General features: G+C 42.3%; 1 long non-coding RNA gene across 1 annotated transcript; it reads left to right on the forward strand.

Annotated features, from left to right (window-relative positions):
* The first annotated feature begins 2,231 nt into the window (after nucleotides 1-2,231).
* Nucleotides 2,232-6,929, forward strand: LOC129058992 (uncharacterized). Its single transcript, XR_008524535.2, has 4 exons — nucleotides 2,232-2,470; nucleotides 3,265-3,339; nucleotides 3,880-4,148; nucleotides 6,066-6,929. It is a non-coding gene; the product is annotated as an uncharacterized LOC129058992 (long non-coding RNA).
* The last annotated feature ends 849 nt before the right edge of the window (nucleotides 6,930-7,778 follow it).

A 7,778-nucleotide genomic window follows, 5' to 3' on the forward strand; every position in this document is an offset into this window, starting at 1 on the left:
CCCCTTTGGCTATTCACATACAGTGTTTGAAGTTCTATACAAAAATAATAACTTTTTGCTTTGGCTATAGATGCTGTCGTTTTCCATTAGCTTTTATATTGGAGATGGGTATACTAAGAAATACTCTGGGGAAACTCTTGTGTTCTAAATAGACTTTTATAAAAGAAATCTGATTTTTCTTAGTAACCAGGATCAACCAGTACAGTAACCCCCTACCTGCTAGGTCAGTGGGGATAGGAGCCCCAGGTGATTCACTGACACTCTCAACTCCTGAATCAGTGGAACAATTTGTGTGTCACCTGGTACAAACATTTCTCTATTATGAAAATAGACCTCTGGGCCCGGTGTGGTGGTTCACTCTTGTAATCCCAGTGCCTTGGGAATCTGAGGCAGGAGGATCACTTGAGCCCAGACAAGCCTGAACAACATAGGGAAATCCCCCTGCCCCTACAAAAAAATAAAAAATTATCTGGGCATAGTGGTGCACACCTGTGGTCCCAGCTACTCTTGAGGCTGAGGTGGGAGGATTGCTTGAGCTTGGGAGGTTGAGACTCCAGTGAGCAGTGATCATGCCACTGCACTCCAGCCTCCAACCAGAAGAGCCCAGAGTTTCAGGAACAGAAAGCAAGCATTCTGGGAGTGGCTATTAAGGGTAGTAGAGAGATAAGCCACTCCCACTTTCATCCTTGCTTCCTGGACCCATATGTTCTGGCTAAGGAAGAAATTGGACCATGTATTGGTCACTGATTCAAAGCACATGAGGCATCTCGAAAGACAGAACATTGACCTTTAGGGTATTCTCCCAAATTGTGCTGTAATTGAGGCTTCCATAGGCCATTCCACTTTTTATAAGGCCAGCTGCTCCTGGGTGATGGGCATGTGATGAAATCAGTGAATTCCATGGACATGAGCCCCTTGTCACAATTTTTTTGTGTGTGTACGTGGAATAAATTCTTTGGCCAGAAGCAATACTTCGTGGAATTCTATGCATGCGAATAAGGCATTATGCAAATTTAAGAATGAAAGCTTTGTTAAGCATGGGTTTTTGTGATGGCCAATGCATATCTCAGCAGAGAATAATGTATTCGATAACAATGTGCTAAAAATCAAGCCACATCTGCCCTCTGTCCGGCCCACCCTCCCTTACAGACTTTCTTCTTTGTTTCAAGGTAGGGCTTCTGTTTATTTGAGGACAGATATTTATGGGCCAGGGGCCTTATGGAAGGCCTACATTTTAGCATATGCCTGTTAAGAAGAAAAGGTAAAATAAGAATGAGGATGAGGTCATATACACGTTTTGAGGCAAATGTTTTTTCTGAAGTTGAATTGGCCTCAATATCAGTATTTATTTTCCTGAACATCATGATTTCATGAAAAATGATTATCTCACACCACATATATTCGATTATAATTTATATTTATGCTTATTTTAGGGGAGAAGTACGTAAGTGCATTGCTTTCATTCCAAACGACCAAGAGCCTAAGCAGTTTCCCCTCTATTTGCTGGACATTGTGGTAGCAGTACTGTTCAAGTTTAATGTCAGAGTTGAAGGTGGAAACACCTTTGATGTGTGGTGCCAGTACTAAATCTAATCATGATTCTGCCTAGTATTTTTATAAGCATTTACAAACTGAAAACTCACCTCAACACTGAGCATTTTAGGACTAAAATTATCAGAGCCAACTCATAAAGGGGGGTATATTTAGAAGACATACCCCCAAAGCAGTATTCCAACTCTAAATGTTTGGTTTCCTACCTTCCTCCCTCCACTTTGGTTTGCTTGACTTTTTCATATTTCAATAGCTTGCTTTGTGGTCAAATTCTCATCACCCTTATAACTATGGAAAGAAGAAAGTTGAACTGTTCTTTAAATATACATATTCATAATTGTTTTTCAATAAACATTTAACAATGATCTACGTTATAGCAAACATTGGGCTAGGCACTGAGCGTACCTGCTGTTACAGGTGCTTCTTTAGTTCAGGCCATCTTAGTGGCCTGGTAGAATCACAGTAACTGGAAAAAGAAGTAACTCTGCTCATGAGAGTCCCAGTCTTATCCTGATTCCTCTTCCTGGTTTAGGGTGTTTGGTGGAGTATGTCACTGTGCCTGTGAACAGTAGTCTTCCTCTGCCTCTCCTCACTATGGTTACGTACCTTGCATGGCTAAGAATTCATCCTTTGTGACCTTGCTCCTGGGGAATATCTAAGCTATGTACTGGTAAGTACGTGCTGACAGAGTCGAAACAAGGCATCTTGAGTCTGTTGTCAGATTCAAAGGGCAAGGGCGATGCCAGAAATAGGAAACCACACTAATGAGGTCAGGAGCTGTGTGAAGTAAAGAGCAAGAGTCTAAGAACTTGAAGAGGGCTTGGAGGCAGGGCTGCCACTCACGATTCCTCAGACTGTGCACTGCCAGCTCCAGGGTGCTCTGTTCACATAATCAGAGTGTGATCAGCACTGCTTAGAGGTGTGTGCTATGGACTGAATGTGTACCTCGCAAATTCATGTGTTGGAATCCTAACCATGAATGTGAAGGTAATGGGAGGTGGGGCCTTTGGGAGGTGATTAGGTCATGGAGGGGATCCCTTATGAATGGGATTAGTGCCTTTATCAAAGAGACCCCAGAGAGCTGCTTTGGCTCTTCTGCAAAGTGAGGATACAACAAGAAGATGGTAGTCTGCAACCTGGAAGACAGCCTTCACCAGAATCCGATCTTGCTGTCACCCTTATTTCAGATTTTCAGCCCCCAGAACTGTAAGAAATAAATTTCTGTTGTTTATCAGCCACCAAGTCTATGGTACTTTGTTATAGCAGCCTGACTGGTTGCTATACTAGATAACGCATAAAACAAAGGTAACAAGGAGTACTTCTTGTAGTACTTTGTTATAGCAGCCTAACTGAGACATTGTGCAGTGCTCAACCTGCACAACTGTACAAGTCTTGCTCTGAGGCCTCTTGCTTTTGCCCTTACACACTGGTTCCATGGTACATAGAGGGTGTGACTGGTAGGCCAAAATGAGGCAGGCACACCACCTTTTTCCTCATCTCTCCATTGTCTTCTCCATCAGAATCTGTCATGTTTTCCCACACTGATCATCTTATCTTCTCTCAGAACTACCTCTGTGCTGGAACCACAAGAAGTACTCCTTGTTCCCTTTGTTTTATACATAATCTAGTATAACCACATTGCATTTGCCTCAGACTTTTAAAACAGTTGTTTCTTCCAGAAAGAAGGCAGTCTGATGGTTTCTTTCATTGCAGAGTGTTAATTGTACTCAGTGACTGCCCAGCCCATACCTCACTCCAGCTTGGCCCTGAAGAATTTTTCTTCCCTCCGTGAGTACTGCTTTTATCTACTACACCATCGGAAATGTTCAGATTAACTTCTGTTCTTAGGGTCTTCAGAATTTTCCCCTCAGTATCACTATTCAGCTTCTAGTTAGGTATCTTTCCCGTGAGATTACTTGACTCTTCATGCATGACCCTTTTTTTGGATTCTATAGTAGTCATGTGGCCTGCCTACAATTATTTCATCCTTCCAGGCATGTGGTAGTACTGTTCTTCACACTATTTTGGAGTTCCATGTGGCATGTCACTTGTTTTGTCAATGAAATGTGAACAGATATAACACTTCTGGGCAGAGGTTTTGTAAGCTGGTGTACAATTTGTCATGCCCTTTCCCCTAAGGAGACGACCAAGAAGGCACATGTCATGACAGATCCTATGTTATCTGGGTCCACGAATGACAATGATGAGTACAGCCTGTCTGCCAAGCCATGTCGAACATGTAACATGAGCAATAAATACAAGTGGGTTGAGTTAAGAAACTATAATTCTGTTTTGTTGTTGTTGTTATTGTTGTTGTTGTTGTTGCAGCATATCCTTACCTGTCCTGCTGATGCAAGATCCCCAAATGTCTGGAACTGCAAGGCTACACACAACTCAGGCCTTTCTGGTCCAGCCTCTACTAAATCAAGATGGTAGTCCAGAAAACAGTTGAAGTTAAGGTGGCGGTAGTTATCATCTCCTAAAATCAATGCTGAAATTCACCATCCTGATTTCCACCATCCCGAAAGACACCAACAGGCAGACTTTAGATTCCATGATTCCCACAGGGATGTAACTGCATCAAAGGAGAAAATAAGGTGAGTAGGATATGGAATTGCAGAGCTGACTTTTTAAAAAACAAGCCTGGTGCAGTGGCTCACGCCTGTAATCCTAGCACTTTGGGAGGCCGAGGTGGATGGATCACCTGAGGTCAGGACTTCGAGACCAGCCTGGTCAACACAGTGAAACCCTGTCTCTACAAATAATACAAAAATTAGCTGGGCATGGTGGCATGTACCTGTAGTCCCAGCTACTCGGGAGGCTGAGGCAGGAGAATCACTTGAACCCAGGTGGCAGTTGTTGCAGTGAGCTGAGATCACACCTGGACAACAGAACAAGACTCCTTCTCAAAAAACAAAACAAAACAAAACACCAGCTCACCCCATACCAAATGGCTTTAGCAGAGCTAAAGTCAGAGCAGTGGGAATCTGGTTCACTCTACAGAATGACAGGAGCAAATACCTTTCTGGAATACAGGGATTTAACAAAAGTGCCAAAACCAGAAAGAGTAACCATGCTCAGGGTTCCTTGCTTGTCACTAATTTCCATTGCTCTTAGCCTTTACTTTACACTGGTCTGACATGGAGAATTCAGGAATCTCAGCCAGTTACAAGATTCTGAGACTTATGACTATAACCAATGGGATCTGCTTGGTTAAAAGTGGTAAGTTGGTAAATTTGATTTTAGAGCCCTGTCTCCTCAGTTCTTAACCCTTGGAGACTCCCACTGTATCCACCTATCTCGAGTCTACTTCTGGACAGGTTGGTTATCTTGAACTATTGTTGGCTAAGAACTTAAACTATTTCAGCAACTCTTCACTGTGTAGCTCACATGAAAGGCACTCGGGATAAAGAGTTGGTAAGAAAAGTCACGGATTTGTAGTCTAGTGCTAGGTTGGCAAATTATGGCCCATGGGCGAAATCCAGCCTGCTGCTAGGTTTTGTAAATAAAGTTTATTGGAGCATGATGAGCCATGCCCATTCATTTACATACTAGTTTTGACTGCTCTTGCACCAAAGGTAAAGATAAGTAGCTGCAACAGAGATTGTACATTCCACATACCTAAAATACCTACCATCTCGCCCTTTACAGAAAAACTTTGCGGACCCCTACCTAGTGGACTATTAACCTTTGCAGGAGAGTTTGCATTTTAGTAGCATTCTCTCTAAGACTAATGCTGTAACACTCAAGGGAATCCCACTAATGGAGGAAATTTAGGCAATAGGGAGATATCTTGAGGGAAGATATTCCATCTGGCTGCTGTCAAATCATACCCTATAGGCAGCTGCCTTCTCTGCCAATTCATGAAAGTGGACTGCCTTTTCCAAATCTCTATCCAAAAAGGAAAGCATGGTGAAGGAGAGGCAGCTCTCATCGCTGTGGCTGGTTCCCTGGAGGAAAAGTTGGAGAGGTGGCTGACCTTCCTGCAGCTCATACCTTCTGGGTGGCTCTAGGGGGAAGGGGGTCATGGTTTGCCTTCAGGGTTGCCAACCTGGCACTCTGACCAGGAGCCACTTTTACTTCTTTATTCCTCTGGCTCTTCTGATGACAACAGAGTGATTTTTTCTTTTTTTTTTTTTTGTGAACCCTAAAGAAATGCTTCACTGCTCTATCTTTCCAAAGGAACAGAGAAAGGGGACTGAGTGGGGAGTTTTGTAAGTTTCCATCAGTTATTTTTGCTAAGGGAAAATGTGAAAAGTCAAGAGTCAGAGACAGGGCAGGAAGCTATCACGTGTCAGGGAGCCTTTTTGCTGAGCTATGTCCACTCCCTGTGTGAAACAATGGCTGTCCTTCCACTGAAATGTTAGGCTATTCTCAGTGTGAAGAACCCCTCCTTCAGTAATGGGGACAAGCAAGGTTTTTTGGTTTTGTTTTTGTTTTTTTTCTTTTTTTTTTTGCCATAAGGACTATGATTCTCTTCCAATAAACTCAAGGACTTTACCCTTAATCCTCAGATGGAGGCAGAGCTGAAATCTCCATCACTGGAATGTGGATCACTCAAGCCACACTGCACAGAGAGCCAGCTAGCTCAGCGCCAAGGTGATGCCCTCCTTTCAAGACCATGAGTGGCACCTCGGGCCTGAGGCTTGCCTGTTGACCTACCTGCTGAGAGCTCTCAGGGGGAAGCTTCCACAGCCTGTGATGCTAGCCTCAAGGGAGAGGAGAGGAAAATCATATGGGGCCTCAGAGCCCCTCTTCCTCCTCTGGTGTTGTCATGGAAACACATTCAATTCATCTCTGCAAATAGGGGTGCAGTGTCTGGGGAGCAAGGTGGTATCCTGATAGGAGCTAGGAGAGGCACAAAGATGTCTATGTCATGGTTGCCGTTGCCTTCAGAACCATACAGAACAGAGAGTTAAAAAAAACAAAACCAAAAACAAAAATGAATTCCAAAGCAAGATGCATAGAATAAAGTCTACAAAAGAAATTAAATCCTGGACTTTGAAGAGAGACAAACATAGGTTGAAATCTGAACTCTACCACTTACCAGCTATATGACTTTGGTTATATTATTAATTAATCCAATGAACGCCTACTATGTACCAGATGGTTCTCTAAATGCCTAAGATACAGAATGACCTGACTTAGAGAAAAAGACCTTTATTGACCTAATTGTACTTACACATTCTAACAGAGGAAGACAGACAATAAGCATGCAAACAAATAAATAAAAAGTGTAATTTCAGAGAGTGATAGTGCTCTCTGAAGAAAATAGAGTAATGGGCAAGAGTGAGTTGGCATGGTGGCGGTTTAAGAATGGATGGTCAGGGAAGGCTTCTTGGAAGAGGTGACAACTAAGCTTAGACCTAAGGACGGAGGCAGCCAGGCAACAATTGGAAGAGGATTCCTGAAAGAGGGAAGTATTGGTGCAAAGATCTGCTTACATAAGTCTCTAAACTTCAGCTTCTTTGCCTATAAAATGTGAATAATTTATTTAATAGGAGTATTGTAAAAGTTCAATGATACAATGCACATTAAGATCAAGTATTTATCTCAAAGCATAGCATAAAGTAAGTGCTGTTTAATATGTACATTAAGATCAAGTATTTATCTCAAAGCATAGCATAAAGTAAGTGCTGTTTAATATGACTTAGTAAAATATATCAAACACAGAGGAGCAGTTTGTTCTGATGAGTGTGAGAGAATTGCTGAGTGGTGAAGGGCTAGTTTGTGACCCAAGCCTTGCAGAATGGGTAGGTTTGGGTAAGCAGACAATAGGTTTGATTTCTCTGCTCTTTGTTCCTATATCACTCAGGAGTTTCTCTTTCCGAAGCCTGACCATACTTCATTAGAATAACGTAAGTATTTTTCTCTTCTCTAATCTGTTACATAAATTATATAAAGGGAGAGGCTTCCTTTTTTTCCCTTCATTCTACACCAGTACTTAAATAAGATAGTGCAGCAAAGCATTTAGAATTGTAATTTGTGTATGAATGAATGGTAGGAGGGCATTTGAGGTAGTAAGTACAGCATGAAGTTGAGTCTGTTTGGGAACTGGCAATGCACCAGCAATGCAAGAAGTTAGGACCCATGTAGGGAAAAGTAGGAAATGAAATGGACTAGTCAATTGGAGCAAAGTCATAAAAGATCTTGAAAACTTTATTATCTCAGTGAACACTGACACAATGATGTATGGGATGACCATTTCTGTTGTTCTTCAAATGCAC

The sequence above is a fragment of the Pongo abelii genome, chromosome 3 (genome assembly GCF_028885655.2).
Source record: "Pongo abelii isolate AG06213 chromosome 3, NHGRI_mPonAbe1-v2.0_pri, whole genome shotgun sequence".
Lineage (NCBI taxonomy): Eukaryota > Metazoa > Chordata > Mammalia > Primates > Hominidae > Pongo > Pongo abelii.